Source organism: Schistocerca serialis, chromosome 6 (genome assembly GCF_023864345.2).
Source record: "Schistocerca serialis cubense isolate TAMUIC-IGC-003099 chromosome 6, iqSchSeri2.2, whole genome shotgun sequence".
NCBI classification, from domain to species: Eukaryota; Metazoa; Arthropoda; class Insecta; order Orthoptera; family Acrididae; genus Schistocerca; species Schistocerca serialis.
Genome location: NC_064643.1, coordinates 534,738,255 through 534,756,771, shown reverse-complemented (window position 1 = coordinate 534,756,771; position 18,517 = coordinate 534,738,255). Strand labels below are relative to the sequence as shown.

General features: G+C 38.2%; 1 protein-coding gene across 1 annotated transcript in view; it reads right to left on the bottom strand.

The window, feature by feature from the left end:
• LOC126485140 (kinesin-like protein KIF14) overlaps nt 1-18,517 on the bottom strand; it is a 251,822-nt gene that overhangs the window by 216,409 nt on the left and 16,896 nt on the right. The gene's annotated exons all lie outside the window — the stretch shown is intronic.

The following is an 18,517-nucleotide window of genomic DNA, read 5'->3' as shown; positions in this document are numbered from 1 at the left end:
GAGCATTACTAATTCTCACTCTGTCTTCTTCTATTGACCTAAGTCAGAATGAAAAATAACACTCTGTAGCAGCTGTTTTAAGTTAGCGGACCATTATGAATAAGGAGGTTGATCTTAAAAGTAGGTAATTTGGCCATGGGGGTCTGAGGTAACAGTTCATTTTGAAAAGGGATCACTTGTCCAAAATAGTTTGGGGATCCCTGCCCTAACTTGATAAGAGGCATTTGTGTAGTAACCTCCAACGGTTTTGGCTAGATAAATGAATAACAAAATAACAATAATCAGGTTAAAAAAATGGGGTGCAAAAGTGAGAGGCTGCAACGCTAGCTCCTGTGCCACTATTTTGGCTGACATCATCATGTGCTAAAAGTTGACAATTGTTTTCACAGCAACGGATAAGCCATTTATTTTGACCTTCTTCTTCTTCTTCTTCTTCTTCTTCTTCTTCTTCTTCTCAGCAAAGTTTCTGAGAAATAAGGCTCTCCTCATGAGAGAGCCAATCCTATATGACTATAATCTGGCTTAAGTTTAATTCTTCTAATTTGCGAGGTCTCCACCCTAAATGCCAATTAATCCTGCCAATGCCTCTCCTGACAGGTGTCACTGCAACACTGACCAGGCTTGGTCATTGCTTGGCGTCCTGGTACCTCATAAGGACCCTCAGTTACTCTGGCTTACATGTGCAGGTAACAACTCCAGCATCAACAATGCAAGCTCTTGACTGTCAGGAGGGCTACGGTCTAAGCAGTGGTCGTCAAACTGCAACCTAATTCAAATATTCCTGTGGTCCATGATTCTTAGCTGTATTTTATAATAGTATGCTCTAGAAACTAACAGCTGAACCCCAAAACATCAACTAATGTTAAGAGCTTCTTAAGAGTGTAGTCTTACCTCTCAGTAACAAACAAAAGTACTTTCACAGACAGTAGTATTTTAATGTTTTGCTTAATTTTAATTCGCGTTGGTGAATTTAGTCATGAGGTAAGTACAGTTGGCCACTTACTTTGTGAACAGGGGGGCAAGTAATGTGGCCACTGCGCAGTTTCAGGATGCAAAAGGAGGAATGTTTTATCATTTGTATTCCAGTATTACAATTCACTGGCGTACACAACTCATATCAATCAGCTGTGACGGTATTACTTTTGAAACGGAAGTAAAATACATTCGTGAATGCACATTACAGAGACGGTCATCTTCAAATGCAGTACTTATTTGTAGCAAGGAATACTAGCTGTTATAATACAAAGCACTGAATAGAAAGAAAACTGGCATTTAAAATTATTTAGCAAACTTTTGTGATCTGTCTTATTCAACAGTGCATATAAATATGAGAACAGATACTATTATAATCAAAGTCATTCACACATATAATAAAACTGACAATACTTCACTAACCAACTGTAATGTCACAACTATTAGATCACTGAGGCTGGCAGCAAACTGAAACAGACTACAGTCAAGAAAAAGTGTTCTGGATGGCGCCTACTTAATGATCAGTACTTGAGGGCCAGTGGCCAACGTATTGAGCCCTTACTATAGTGAGTCTATTGGGAGTACGTAACATACTATTTTATGTAGATTTCCAGTTACTAATGCTGTCCCCATAGTCCAATGGTCAGAATTGCTGCCTTCAGTGCAAAAGAATGCAGGTTTGATTCCCTGTGCTCCCTCAGACTTTCTCTGAGGTAGGGAGTTCTTCCATGTGGTCCACTCAGAACTTGTGACGCCAAGTAATGAGATGCTAGAATAAAGAAGTAGTGACATCATCAGAAAGCTTCTGCTGCTAATAATGGATGGAGGGACTGGTGACATGCTGATCACATGTATAATGATCACAGATTGCTCCTCATATGCCTTGTAGGCAGCAGTCAGCTAGCCATCCAGCCAGTCAGTCAGTCACAACACACCAAAGGCCTAATATATAAGGTGTGCTTATATTTTACCAATTAATAATAAGATGTGGTCTGAGGAGCTGCACCACAATGACATTATTGACTCTTAAGCAAAGAAGTCTGACGATCACTGGTCTATAGGTCTGACCCTACATAATGATCTACCATGATCAATTGGCTACTGCTTTTGGCTTTTTCACAAGAGCGGTTGTTCGTGTACTTAGAATGCATAGGTAACCATAGTATATTGTGGATATATGCTATTCAAGATATTTTCTCTAAAAGATCTGCACTACCGTCTAAATTTTGAGAACTGAAAAGGATTCAAATCTGAAAGTTGGGGCTAGACTAATTTGTTGAAACAATGATAGAGGAAAGCAAAATATGTCTTCCTATTCTGAACATGGGGCACACCCAGGTCAGTACGGGGTCAATACAGTTTGAGAACAGATAGCCTGAGGATGGGGATGGGGAGGGGGAGGGGGAGAGGGAGAGGAGGGGTCGGTGGGCAGGGAAGGGGATTGTAGCAAGGAAATTAAGTGAATTCCAGTTAAATAAATGCACCTAATTCAGTCAAGAAGTAGATGTAGAAGGTTATGGCATAAAGAATAAGTGCTGAGAATGAACCCATGCATTTAGTAAACCATACAGTCTTGCATCCAAACGAATATTGAATATAAATATAAAAACTTCTACCAGTCAATTTTGAGGTATTTAATTATTACTGTAAACTAGTCTGCAAGCCTCCTCAGGCTTGTCTTGACAGTCTCTGTAAAATACTTCAGACATATAGTACATTTGTGACACTAGCAGATATATTGTGGTTAAGGGAGTAATCTGCAGCCAATAGACAAACTGGAAGCTGTCGGGTGGATACTAACTGCAATGCTGCCCACACCACCACAAGCCACTGCCCAGCATCACACTATGAAAATAGAGATCTAACTTCTGTATGCTTTATCCAAACATGAGACTGAAACGGCTCAAAAACTACTTTATGTGACTAAACAAATATTTCAAAAGTGACACATACCAGTATTTATATTACACTAATATACAGTCATGTGTTCTAGAATATCCACAATAAACAAACATAAACCATTACTGCCTCTTGCTGTACGTCAACCACCATAATGTAGCAGTCAGTTGCTGGCTGGTGACATGTACCTCACTGGTTCAATGCCCTCCTCCCACAATTGTTTATTGTTAAGATTTTTAATTCCTGGAAGGTTCTGGAACTGACTAACAATTACAGTAAACAATCTGTAATTTATTCAAACATTCTACATATGTAGATAGGAGCACACACTGTTTACACAAGCTGTTCAGCTTTGCATGTATTTCATGGGTGTTCAAGATATATGCTTTCAGTGCAATCTGTTAGGTCTTGTTGACGACCCTGTTCTCTTAATAGTGCTTAATACTGGAAACTGTGTGAGACAGTTTGGTAGAGACATCGGGCATTTCTGAAAACATCACTGTGGCGCTCATAAGGCTTCAACAACTTTATCTTCAATGCCAGCAACATGAATACAAACTGTGCACTCTCCCATGTAATGTTACGCATACAAAGGCAAGCGATTTGGCCACCTGGAAGTGGTATGAGGGGAGGTGAAGTTATTGTATGGCTGAAAGCTAGAGGGCTCAGGGCTCAGGGCATGCCACAGCAGGTCCGGCTGGGTGATCAGTTCAGGTGAGTCCAGGCACAAAGATGAGAAGTGTCACCAGAAACATGTAAATCACAAAGCTAGGCATTTGGGTGGCTGTCATTCGCATGGTCTTTGTGCAGGAGAGGCACCAAAAATGGCAGTGTGTCAGACGAGCTGAAAGATTGTTTCTTACAGCTCTTCAAGAATCTACAAAAACTCACAGTCCAGTATTAAGGCAAATCTGAATACAACTGTAATCTCATAGAAATGAGGTGCATCCAATGACACAACACTATTTCAATATCTGTAGAACTACAGAAGTTAATATTTCATGGCAAATAAACATTTTTGACAATGAACCTCTGAATTAACAACTCTTTAACACTTCATGCAATTTCAACATACAATATCTCAAATGATAGAACTCCACAACAGCTATCATCTCTGAAAGCTACATATCTGTATCTATTTCATTTCTTGATTTATTATGTTTTTTATATCTTTTCATTATGCAAATGTTTGTCAGATCATCATATCCTCCACAGTTACAAAGCAAATGAATGCAGAGCATATCTCGTATATTTCATACTTGTGTATTTATTTAACAAACATTTCACTATTTTACCAGTAACTTTTTTAAAATATTAATTAAAATTGATGCTACAAAACCATGGTAAATTAAGAACTGGTCTACTGCAAGAGTTAGGTGACGTCCCCTTTGTAAAAGGGTGCCAAAAGGCACTTCTGACAAGTGGGACTAAATTGTTGTTTAAGTAATATTTAACGACAATCTGGCCGCTTGTATTACAGAACTAACGATAGACAGAGTACAAGTTACTATTCTTTGTATCATGTGTATTAATTTGTGAATCATTATGTTTAGCTCTGAACTGTTTTGAGCTGGTGAGTATTTAATGTATTGTATTGTGATTATGAAATGGACTTATGTATTGTGATTATGAAATGGACTTAGCTTTTGTGCATCTTGGATTACAATTTAGCTTGGGGATTTTGCTATCATTCTCGTAACTCTCTCAATGTTACTTTACTGCATTTGATAAGGGTATTTTCTGTCTGTATTATAACTGAATATCTTATGAACACTTCCCACATATCTGACATGTTCTTTTCTGAATAATCATCATTAAACATAATTCTCTGTTGTTTACATCAATTACAGATGTTAGAATAGAACACTTGTTATTAAATTATTCATTTAACTTTTATTTTGTATTTCTGTTTTTTTTGTTTTTTTTTTTATCAACTTGCAATTCTAGCCAACGCATAGAGTATTTGACTATAGGGTTACAGCAACACGTTATTATTATATCTAGTATCTAAACTATGAGTAACTAGAGGTAAAGACACAACTGGTTTGCTACTATGGGACGCTGTTTGGAAGAGTAACTCAGCAAGCGGTAACCATTAGCTACCATTACATCTGACTGTTGCCATTGTCAAGGTACCAACAGATATAAAAGCACTGACAAGTCAGACACGTATCAGGAATACAGCACTGTTTTCAACAGACACTAGCCAATAGCTGACTAGATGGCTGGGATTCAACCAAGGCATGAAATACATAAGGTAAGACGACATGATGCATCTTGGAAGTATCTTCTTTTACTTGGATGGTACAGCCCAGCAGTGGTTTGAAAACAGAAGCTAGGACAAATTTCTGGAGGAAATTAAGAGGACATTTGGTGCCAACCAATAGAAGAACTGCATAGCCACACAACAAGTAAAGAACAGAGCGCAGTGCTCAACCAATGAAATCCACCAAAAATGGCACAGTAGCTTCCAAAGCACTAAAATCAAGATTGTGATGCACTTTTGTCAGCCATTCATAGCTTATGTCATGTGATCTCACCAGCCAATGACAGCAGATATTCATAGCATAGGACATGTGATTGTCATTCAACAGCAACATCATTGCACAGTAGCATGAACAAACAAATGGGGAGGTTAAATGGTTTAAATTAATATACATACAATCACATGTAATATTGGCCATCAAAATTTTTTGCTGTTTCTTTTTTCCAAGGGAGTGGTTAGGCAAGATTCTAAGAACACAGCTTAAATTGCTTCAGCTGAATTTTCCTGACAAGCATGATTATAAACTTCACTGCCGTGCACCAAATATTTTGCAGGTTACCTGGTTGAACACGTTCCATTGAGCACTTCATCTTTTCCATAGAAAAGCCAATTATGTGTCCAATTGCTTAAGAACTCGCTTTGCAATTCTTTTACGGATATTTACACTTTTTGCCATCGTTATAGCATATTTTGTAATCAATGAAAGAACTAAAATAAACATGAAAAACTAAACTTGAAACTTGGTCTTTTTTAGTGTGTGTTATCCCCTGAAATATATCAAACACAAATTTGTCAGTAAAATATTAAAGAATGGCATAAAACTTTTTCTAAGTGGCTTGTCCTCAGTGTTAAGTTTTGAAAGAGAGAGTAGTGCTCTGTGATTTGAGAAATTCATTGCACATTCTCATGTGTAGCATAATTCATCTTGCTTGAAAGGAAATTTACTTTGAAAGTAACACTTCTCAACCCACCATTCACAATATTTTCTCGTGATCTGTTACAAATGTAAACAGTTGTGATGCCACACTCTTCAAAAAGAAGCCCTCATGAAAGATGCATTGAAAGCAGTTTGTTTTTACGAGGTACTACATTGCCTTTGACACATTTTGCTGTTGGCAGATGCTCGTATGAACACTGTGTTCTATTGTTGTAAATGACACATTTTCTTTGCAATTAAAGTTTTATTTTGGTGTTATTCTCTTGCTTACATTTTATTTCTGCAGTATTATTCTGCTGTAGCAGGCTAAAGTAATTCTTTGTCAAAGATATCTGTTCTTACCAGTCAAAATTACAAAAATTTAACTGAAAACTAAAATAATGAAAAATTCCAGGAAGTCTAAAAAATCCTCCGGTTGTTCCCCAATTTCCCCTGAAAAAATTCCAGGGTTTCTTCCAGATTTTCCAAGGCATACACATCCTGTCTAATGATGTACTGATGGTACCATCACAACCACATGCAATTAATACTGCACATAATTAGAAGAAATACAAGAGATTTATGACACTTGTTAACATCAAACCCAGCTGTCTGACAGTAGGAGCATTGTATGTCAAACCTAGTCACTAGGAAGCACTGCTAATTCAAAACGAAGTTTGTCATTCAGTGGTACTGATATCCCCAGGCAACTGCAGGTGACACAGGCAACTAGTGCAACCTGTGGGAGGAAGCCCATCACTGTAGTCCTGTTGAGGCCACTCTTAAAAGGCCGCTTTCTATCGCCATCTAGAGATTACAGCTGCTCATCCAGCAGCAAAAATCACGTAAGCTAAATAAGATGACAGTCTATAGATGTGAGGTCACTGCAGATGAAAATTCTCCGTTGACACAGCTTCCAATATAACAGGTAATCACAAACATCACTGTTGACAAAAAATAAATAAATAAATAAATTCAGACAGCAATTGATTCTGAGGCATCTCTCTGAATTATATCGCCAGCTGAATAAGATTATGTCCCGATATTCAAAGATGATTATGCTGAAAGTTACAAAATGAAAATATGTCCAGTCAGCAAGAGCTACTATTATTTTGAGGTTAACTATCACTCACAGAAAAGAAACCTACAATTCTGTTATTTTGCCAGAATGCAGCCGTAGTGTTATCACAGACTGTGGAAGATTCGATCTCCAGACTGACCAGGCTACTTCCACACAGTCACAACAGCAATTCCTTTGGGCAATCATTATCACTGATGACACAGTCACCCTGCCATCACCACCAACACAAGTTCTCGTCAACAATATGGACACTCTGTTTAACTATGAAGTTGTTGTTGAGTGCAAAAAGGTAAATAGCCTCATAAAAGAAATCTATATGCCAGGGATAAAAATAGCCATCATAAATGATCAAGGGCAGTTCTGGATCATCAACTGCCATCGACAACCACAACTCATCTCCAAAGATCCGGGTAGGTCAGCTTAGGCCCATCAATGGAGACCATGTCATGCTACCATTACTAACTGCACACCAGAGGACACTACTATCCAGCTGCCAACATGCCCCAGCTGGAGCGAGGAATAATGTGAGTGAGTTTTTGCTATTCTCTTTCAATTTACAAGTGCATTTAAGTCCAGAGTGGAGGTGAGATAGCCTCAACAACCTATTGTTGAACACTAAGGCAGCACCAAAGATCAGTAGTCAGTCACTCATACAGGGAGCCTCCAGATGAATTACAATTTTTAAATGAGTAGAGAAGATGTTGTGAGACATTATTCAGCCACCAGAGAGTTGTTGGTCTTCCCTTGCGTACTCAGGAAGAAAGATGAGCCACATATTTCATGTATCAATTACCAATGGCTGCACAGAAGCAACCAAATGGACATATATCAGTGGCTGCAAATTTATGAAACCTTACACTGTCTGTTGGAAGAGAACTATTTGTTCAGTGCTTCTGCCTGGTAAGCAGGAAACCCAGGTTAAAATCCCAGTCCAGCACAAATTCTCAACTTTCTCCAGAGATTTAAATCAGTATCCACTGGCAGCTAATGTCCTTAATTCATTTGTGTCTTACAAGGGGAGGCCGCCAATTGTGAAATTCAGATTCGATTCATACTGCGCATAATAAAAGCTCATGGCCAGAGGTGTAATGTGGCAAAGCACCAAGATGCACTTCTCAGCCATTGTCGAGAAAATCTACAGTTAAAAGAAACTGTTGCGGTGAAATACTCTCTACGATTAATAATTTTCTACAGCGTCGTGGCGCAACGGTTAGCGCTCGGGTTCGTAATCCGAAGGTCGCCGGATCGAATCTCGTGCCGTGCATTTTTTTTTTTTTTTTTTTGTAATTCAAATGTATGTACCATACGTACAAAAGAAAGAATTTCACCTTTTGATCGACTCTCGGTGTGGGCAAACGAACCCGGTGTTATACGATGAGATGTTCCAGGACGAAAAGAAGTTACCAACGTGCACTATGAAAGTCATTCCTCCAAAGTGCACTCCTCTCGTCCAACCGTGTGACGTGTATTTTTACCGGCAGGTAAAAAATTTGATCAAGCGCCTTCAAAATTGTGCTTTTTTAATCGAGCGAAACCGTGACATCAACTCCAGAGACGATTGTATAAAAATCCAGTCCATCGTCCACCGCCAATTGTCTTCTCCGATTTTTGCCGATATGATACTATACACATGGTATGCATCAAACCTGACAAACGATAGAACAATTTTTCAGAATGTCAATCAGGCGTGTTTCTCAACAGATAATTTAAAAAACAATTGTTCTTGTAAAAATGCATCGTTTATCAGATGTGCTCGATGTCGTGCTGTTTTCTGCTTTCCATGTTTCTATGATAACCATCACTCTGGTTCGTGCGATACTCCAGCTACTTCTGGTCACTAATTGTTAATTATGTGCGAGTGTATACCGAACTTTTCAATAAATTGTATCCACTTGAATATTATTTGTGATATTGTGTTTTATTTCAAGTATTATTTTTCCACGAGAAACGCCTTTCAACAACTTATTATATGCATACTTGTTGCAACTGATTGACACACACATGTGTGTGTGTGTGTGTGTGTGTGTGTGTGTGTGTGTGTGTGTGTGTGTGTACACACATTTGAATTACAAAAAACAAATAATAAGAAAAAGTTGCATAACGCGAGACTCGATCCGGCGACCTTCGGATTACGAACCCGCGCGCTTACCGTTCCGCCGCAACGCTGTAGAAAATCATTAATCGCGGAGAGTATTTCACCGCAACAGTTTCTTTTAACTGTCGATTTTCTCGACAACGGCTGAGAAGTGCATCTTGGTGCTTTGCCACATTACACCTCTGGCCATGAGCTCTTATTATGCGCAGTATGAATCGAATCTTAATTTCACAATTGGTGGCCTCCCCTTGTTAGTTCCATTTGGTTTGCTCAACACTTCAACCACTTTCAAATTCAAGATGGACAACCTGCTTTGATATCTTTAACAGACAACATGTCTTTGCTATCTGGATGACACTGTTGTTTTCTTGAAGACATTTTAAATATCATCTAAGCTACCAGGCAACTGTGCTGAAGTGTACCAGTGAAACAGGTCATTGCCTGAATCAGAGGAACTGCTCCTTTGTCACCCAATAATTTAAAATTTTGGGGTATGTAGTAAACAAAAATGTAGTTCATCCTGATACAGAAAAATTAAAGGGTTTCCTCAGGATGTGCTCTTACTACAAGAACTTAATTAAAGGTTTCAATCGCACAACACAGCCATTAGAACTGTTGCAGGGAGAGGCAAAAGAAATGACACCTCCAAGAGTCCTACCATTTTTTGACAAGAACACTGAGATGTAAGTGCACACTGATGCTAACGGGCAGTCAAAATACAGGAATGCAATGAAGGAGTGACTGCTTGTACTTGTAAATTACTATCAAAGTCCAAGAAGAATTACTTTATGACTGAGAAACAGTGTCTCGCACTTGTCTGGGCAATCAACAAAGTCCAATCTTATTTATTTGGCAGACCATTCACTGTTATGGTACCTCGATGTAATTAACTCCATTTGAATGGTGCAGTGACAATGACATGACAACATGATCAGAGTACAAGAATCTATTATCACTTCCATACAAAGGGCCAATGAGACTATATCCACAGTCTGAAGCCATAGTCCACTCTGCAACAGCCGGTCACCGTTTGTGAGTAGTGGGAGCAACGCCAGTGTACAGTTTTTCTGTCACAGCATAAGAGTTATTGTTACTCTATTTCTGATCCTTTGGAACTGTCCCTAATCTGATGCAAATGTTTTCTTGAACTTCAGAAGCTTCCAATAATAAATAGCATTCCTGAAAAAGCTTTAATTTCTATTCGGTCTATAACTCTTGAGTAAGGAACCCATAAGAACTTTTCTCTAATTGAAGCTATGCAAATATTGGGGCATGTCATGATTTTTGTGACAATATCATCAGTGAAAATTAATTTTAGACATTGATTTTTTTTTGCGTTCCTAACATTCATTTTAGGGCCTGAGAAATTTTTTATAATATTATGGACACCTGTTGTCACATTAGCAATAGTTTTAAGTTTTTACTAAAATAATATTTATATGGGTTGCTACTATCTTTCTTGTCACTAGCATTATCACATGAACTTTCTGAAGTTCATTTGTATCAGTTTTCTGTTCTGATTCCATATTAGGATCACCATATTGTGTTCACTATCCTCATAAATATCCTCCTGTGACTGATCTTCTTCATTGGTATAATCATACTCTGCAGGATTGGATATCATCATCAGTATCACATTTGTTTCAGGCATTGCAGAATGATTACATCATAAGGCAGGTGGACTAAAATTGTACGAATTTTACTTTCAAAGGTCAAACGTTAACTCACAAAGTCAGACCTACACTGGCTTATATCTCAGGAAGCTACTAGGCCTGAGACGTGTCTGTGCCTGTCTTTAGTGGAGGAATCAAGATTTTTTTCACTCAGTGTGAGATAACAATTCTATTCCTGATCCTACATCGTCACCCACATGACTAATGGAGGGTTAAAGTGCTCAACAAATGTTCGTGGCTGGCCCCAAGGGTATTGCCAAACTGTGGAGGGGGTCTTAGAGTAGAGGGACCCTTTGCTCCCCACCCCCACAAACACATTAATGTGTTATTTTTAAGAGATAATACCACTATTTATACATCTTTAGCTGTAATTTGTTCAACTTTAGTTAGAACTTACCTCTTATCCTGAATGAATCCAAAGGGATGGACATTGTCTAGGTAAGCACTTACATTTATGAAAAATTCACTGAAATATTCCGTTATTTCTACAGGATTTTCAATGGAGTTGTCCCCTATCTTAATTTTGGAGATATGTGGACTGCCAGCTGTGACAGATTTTACAGTTAACCATACTACTTTAGATTTATTTGTATGGTTCAGAATGAATTCTGTGTGTGTCATTTCTTTTGCTGACTTTACCACCCTTCTAAATACAGTTTTACTCCATTTTGCATACTTTATAAAATCTTAATTTTTATTACTTTTCAGTTCATTATGTAAATGTCTTTTTCAGACACTTGACACTTTTACACCGAAGTTATCTACTTCAGTTTGTGTGTCATTTTTTATAGCAGATTGCAGGGGGAAATATTTCGTTAAAAATGTGGAAAAACATTCAGAAATCTGTAAAGTTTTAGAATTTTTGGTACTATGATCCACTACTCACTTTACTCCTTAAAGCCTATAATAAAATGAGTTTATATTTTCCTTACTGAATCATTGTTTGATGCACATTTTTTAATTGTTGGTTCATTTATTTTTGGTAACTGCAAAAACAAGGCAGAACGATCAAAAATATCAAATCAGTAAAGTATTTTTTGTATCATCAAATGAATAATTTCTCAGAATGTTGTCTATATATGTTCCAGTTTGTTCACTCTCTCTCAAGAATTCTGTAAAGTTTAGCTTGAAACAAAATGCTTGAATCAGATCAATAAATTCCCTGATTTGTGTATTATGTTTATATTAAAATCAGCAACTATGATAATTATTTTCTTTTGCTCTTTTGTTAGTTTCTGTAAGAGGCTCCCTAGTTTAAAATAAATACTTTTGTTACTTCTTTATCTGGGATTCTATATATCATGTTGCCCCCTGCCCCCCCCCCCCCCCCATTCTCTTTATTGTGCAACTGGAATAGCTAGTGGTACCAGCAGCTCTCTCAAGCACGTTTTTAAATGAGATTTTTGCATCCTGCTTTTCCTCTTCTGATATAAATTTAGTGGCTTTGCATATAATCACACATGCTTGATTACGAAGAACTTTCCCTGGACCTACAGTGCTTGAAAACTGTGATGCCATGCTTTTTAGTAAAGAGACAACAAGAATGCTCAAAGCGCGGATGTCAGCAGGTGACAGTCAACTGAGGTGGCCGTCTGTTCTAAACAATGGGGTGGAGTTGCCCAGCACTTATGGTAAAAATGTGCTTTATCAGGTGCCAAGTTATTTTGTGCTAGCCCTACTTGATTCTGTATTTGGTGCAACTGGTATGACAATATTAATGTGACAATGTTTCCTATAGGGCACTGATGCAGCAATGATTCATTAGTTTGAACCATAAAAGACTTTTCTGAGGTCACCTCAACCTGCAGCCTAGAGATGGCAAACTAATTACACTTGGAAAAATGTTTAAGTCTGTTCACAATATGATAATGAAGAATCTGTGCACACAGACCACTTCTAATGGGTGAACAAGTAATTATAATGAAGAATGAGAACAGACGTTGGTAGTTTTTGAAGGATTACGTGAATGCATAGTGGACAGTCTAAAAGTGTGCTGTAGGGGGACTGTAGTGGAAAACCACTCTCAGTTGTACAACAAAATCATTTTTATCAGTATAAAACTATTCCAAGGTGATATATATAAACACTTTGACAATATGCGATAATGTCAGCATTAAAGAGGGCAAGGAAAGCCACTCCCTTATGTCTAACAAATGTCTACAACTAATCCAATAATATAGTCTTCCCCATAAAGAATTTAAATGTTCATGAATTAATGTAAAAGATAATTTCACACAAATATGGATTCAGATAAAGTTATACAAATACTAGCAGCTGATAAAAAGTGTGTTACTAATATATCAACACAGCAAGTTGATTAATGGTTCACTCCCACCAAAAACCGAAATATTACTACTGTATCTGTAAATGGGACTATTGGCAATGTCGAATATACATGTGACAACACAAATGAGATACCTTCAGTTCTGTCATAAACTGTAATACCCTTAGAAGAATAAACCTGTGTAATATCATGAACAGACAACTAGAAGTTACTTAACAAAGTATGCTGCACATGTTCTGACTAATGAATTCTGGCCAAAAGTTTATAAAGTGCCTTCCATGTATTTACCTCCAAAGATTTGTTGGTAATAGCTTATTGAAGATGCAATGGGTAGGTGAAACAATAACATGACATTTTCATTTATAGTTAAGCTTCAAATTCCCAGTGCAAACAAAAATTTCCTGAAAAAAGTAAGTTTTTTTGCTCGCAGCAACTGAAACACTCTTGTAACCTAATTCAGACTGAAACCTAAAAAGTTTTACTTACTATACACTCACAATTTAGAAGAAATAATACAGACTTAAACTTCTAGGCAATTTGGAGCAATAAGGAGTGTGAAATTCAGTACACAGAGTTGTCACCTGTCAGCAAGGATGAATAACTTAGCTGGGTGGGTGGGTTGGTTGGTTGGTTGATTTGAGAGTGGGGACCAAACAGTGAGGTCATCGGTCCCATCAGCGTTATGAATAATCTAACTTTCTTGGGCTCTAGTCACACAGGTCGATTCAGATCCTACGTGGCATTGAGTAAGACCCTACCCTAAACCCATCAAGGAAGTCGGCTGTGTCCTTTCAAAGAAACCATCTCAGCATTTGCCTGAAGCAATTTAGGGGAAATCATGGAAAACCTAAATCAGGATGGCTGAACATGGGCAACTTAACTGGGTATTGAGTTAAACTGGGCTAGGATAACAGACATGGGTACATCAACCAATGGTGCTTCAATTTTATATCAGAGTTCATCAATCGTAGTGGCTGTCAATGAGGCATCAAAGTGTGTCGGCAATCCAGGACCAGCTGCTTTCACCACGTGAGAGATCTGGATATGTGCTAGCCAGGACAAAAGCTGAAAAATGGTTCAAATGGCTTAGAATTAATTAAACCTAACTAACATAAGACATCACACACAGCCATGCCCGAGGCAGAATTCGAACCTGCGACCATAGCGGTCACGTGGTTCCAGACTGTAGCGCCTAGAACCGCACGGCCACCCCAGCCAGCGACAACAGCTGAACTCCACCTATAGGACAGTATGAACAAAATGCGATTTCGCATTATCTTGGTGGTAGATTGTCACAGATACCTTGAAAATACAGCACACCCACCGGATTTAGTAAGTCAGAACTGCAATGTCTGCTGTCTAAATTAGCAGCTATGTGAAACCGAGTGTTGTTTACGCAATGATAACCAATATCACACCAGGTGTTGAGCCTGTGTGACAGTACAAATACAATCTGGCAATGCTTGTCTTCATTAAAGCTTCTACACGTGTACAGATCCACCATGATGCAGTAGACAGTTTTGGAAAGTGGTGCCACTGACATGACCAGTGTTTCTCTGCTGCTGTCTCTTGCAAAGCCGTAACAATTGTTTCCAAACTGTGGTGCCTGAGGTGCCATTGCACTGGCCATGTAGATACTTCACTTGCTGCAAACAAGCTCAGTTCGTGACTCAAGGCATGTGACATGATTGTGCAATCCTGCAAAGCCAACTGAATAATCTAACTTTCTTGGGCTCTAGTCACACAGGTCGATTCAGATCCTACGTGGCATTGAGTAAGACCCTCCCCTAAATCCATCAATTCCACATTTATCTGACAGTCATGGGATCTGAGCAAAACAACGAACAAAATTGTTGAATGATAAATCTTAGTCTCAATGGGCCATGATCGTAATGCATTTTTATTCCATCATGTGCTGGTAGACATTTCTCCTTCATGCACGAGGTGGCGCACCGTGATCTTCCCATAAAGCAAACAACATTCAAACGTTCTTTCTGAATGAGAAACCCACTCCATAATATCTCTCAGATGGCATTACTCAACTTCATGTGGCTGTGCTGAAATGCTAATCATTTGCATATCCAAGCATACGGCATATTTCATGCCAATGTGCAGTTGTGTTGCATTGCAAGTTCAATGACCAGCAATGTAATTCAACACAAGAAATTCAAAATTTCTACACATATCAGTGACAAAAGCATCAACATGCAGCAAACACTGGAAGTAATCGAGTACCTCCCCATATCAACAAGTAGTATTTTTGGCACATATACATAACATTATGAGGTTGTCACCTGATATCCTATACCACTATACCATCCTCTTAACTGGCTGCTTCCAGCAAGATATGATGCACAGTCAACATCTACATCTACATCTATACTCCGCGAGCCACCTTACGATGTGTGGTGGAGGGTACTTATTGTACCACTATCTGATCCCCCCTTCCCTGTTCCATTCACGAATTGTGCGTGGGAAGAACGACTGCTTGTAAGTTTCCGTATTTGCTCTAATTTCTCGGATCTTTTCGTTGTGATCATTACGCGAGATATATGTGGGCGGTAGTAATATGTTGCCCATCTCTTCCCGGAATGTGCTCTCTCGTAATTTCGATAATAAACCTCTCCGTATTGCGTAACGCCTTTCTTGAAGTGTCCGCCACTGGAGCTTGTTCAGCATCTCCGTAACGCTCTCGCGCTGACTAAATGTCCCCATGACGAATCGCGCTGCTTTTCGCTGGATCATGTCTATCTCTTCTATTAATCCAACCTGGTAAGGGTCCCATACTGATGAGCAATACTCAAGAATCGGACGAACAAGCGTTTTGTAAGCTACTTCTTTCGTCAATGAGTCACATTTTCTTAGAATTCTTCCTATGAATCTCAACCTGGCGCCTGCTTTTCCCACTATTTGTTTTATGTGATCATTCCACTTCAGATCGCTCCGGATAGTAACTCCTAAGTATTTTACGGTCGTTACCGCTTCCAATGATTTACCACCTATGGCATAATCGTACTGGAATGGATTTCTGCACAGCAAGTGGACGGTCCTTAAAAGGTTTAACTTTTTTTCCTGTAATTAATGAATTTTACGTTTTGTTTTGCTAGTTTATTGTTGTACACTGTAACAATTGTTCCCGCAAAATTAATTCAGTTTTCATTGTTAAATAATACTGTACAATGCAATCCACCTTGCAACAATCTACATGGATAAAGGGTACACTGATCCTGAAAATGAAGAAATGATGGTTTCTCAGTACTTCTGCTTATAAAAACAATACAGCGCCTATTCTTGTAGAAACCTAAATGGGGGTTACAAGACACTGATATTTGACAGATAACGCTACAGACAATACTGAAGGTGTGTATAAAGAGACAGCTCTCACAGCTAGTGCAAAGAATCCATGTATCAGAGAACAAATATTCTCAATTTTTTATATCTAGTAATGTAAATTTTGCAAAATCCAAATATTCTCAATTTTTGATATCTAGTAATGTAAATTTTGCAAAATCATAAAACTATCATTACAAACAGCAATTAAATTGTCTGCAGCATACAACCTGTCTTAAGACCAATATTTTTTTTAAGTGTAAAGAGCAAGAAATAGCACTTTCCTGAATCAGAATGAGAGTGTGATTCGACCAGAATTATACAAAATGTGTGTAGCGACAGTGTATATGATGATAGTACAAGATGGCTACTCAAACTTATGAGGGGCAACACCTGGAAATTCCAGGTGCGGCGAGTTTGAAATATTACATATTTTAAAATTTATGATTCATAAAACACAGTAAATTTCAGTTTCAATGCTGGGTTAAAAACGTGCAATTCCCCAACATTTTATAAAATTCCCCAAGATTTCCCCAATTTTTCCAGGTAAAATCTAGCTCCCTGAAAATTTCAGGTTCTATAGAAGAATGGCCACTGTGTAGTAAAACAAAATAAGCAAGTATACTTGAAAAAAGAGACAGCATTGGTCGTATATTTTTTACTATTGCAAAATCGATTTTCTGTCAGTGAGTGACCATCTTCAGTGCTATATTGTACAACTTAAATTGGGATGCACTGTTGTCACTAAGCTCAGTCTATGTGATTGCCGTAAGCTTAGTGACAACATACCTGTTATCTGGTCGCAGTGCACAAGACAACATGGAGTCGCCAATCAATAAAATAAGCAAGTATTAGTAAGCATGATGTGCTGCAGATAATCAAATTATCAAGAAAAATACATAATTATCATTCTACATCGGTTAGTGAAAGAGGTATTCAGAGAGCAAAAAAGGGGATTCAGAGAGCAAGCTAAGGAAAGAAGAAAATTTTCTAAAATATGATTAGGTTGTGAAGTGTCTGGTGACAGAATATTCTTCTAATGGTCCAGGACTAAAAACGGAAATTAACAGTTGAAACTCCATTCCATGAAAATATGGATGCTATCTTATGAATTATAAGGAACATTTTCTTGTTCACTGTTAACAAATACCTAAATCATTGTGGGCTTGTATGGCATACCAGTTTACACATTTATTCATACCCTTTTCAGAATGTTTCAAACACCTAAGATTTACACCAACCAAAGCTTGTCAAACAATTTTTTTCTTCCAGCTATGAGACAATTTTCTCTGAACAACAACCGCCAATGTACTGAAATTAATCGGTGTTCGACATCCCAAACCTCCAAAACAAAAGAATTCTTTCTAACGAAAGAAAATATTTTCCCTGAATTTAAAAAGCAGGTATTGGAGACTCCAGGACACCTTCACTAACTCTTTGTTCTGGGCAGTTCACTACCAATTACCAACATCCAACCAAGCCTCACAAAGTAGTTCAGTGTTAAATTTTGTCACAGGGCATACTCCTTCTGTAATTATAGATGGAGTACTGCCAGAAAAAGGCTGGGAGCCAGGATCAAATCCTCATTAGGCACACAGTTTCAACTTCTTACATACAACTGCTGCAGCAAATATTCTGTTTAACAAAAATCCTTTTTGACATGAGGTATTTAATTCCAACTGTGTAAATTCTGTTAGTATGTGAAAGTAATTTCTGCAGTTAATTGTGTGCTTCCAGGTGTTCTGCCAAATTATTGTTTCCATTTTACGCACAATATTTTGATGACTGAGCCAGCCATCTTCTTCAGGTTCTACGAGTTTCGCTGTTATGTGTGTGTATTCTCTGGCTGGACTCCAACCAAACTGAACTACTGTTGTCCCTTGTGCTGCTATTTATAGCCAAGTTCAATTCCCAATGTTCCCTACACCCTTTCATGCTTTTGTTTCCATATCTCTCATATATTCCTTGAAACTCAAATTTGCACAGAATTTCCATACTCTA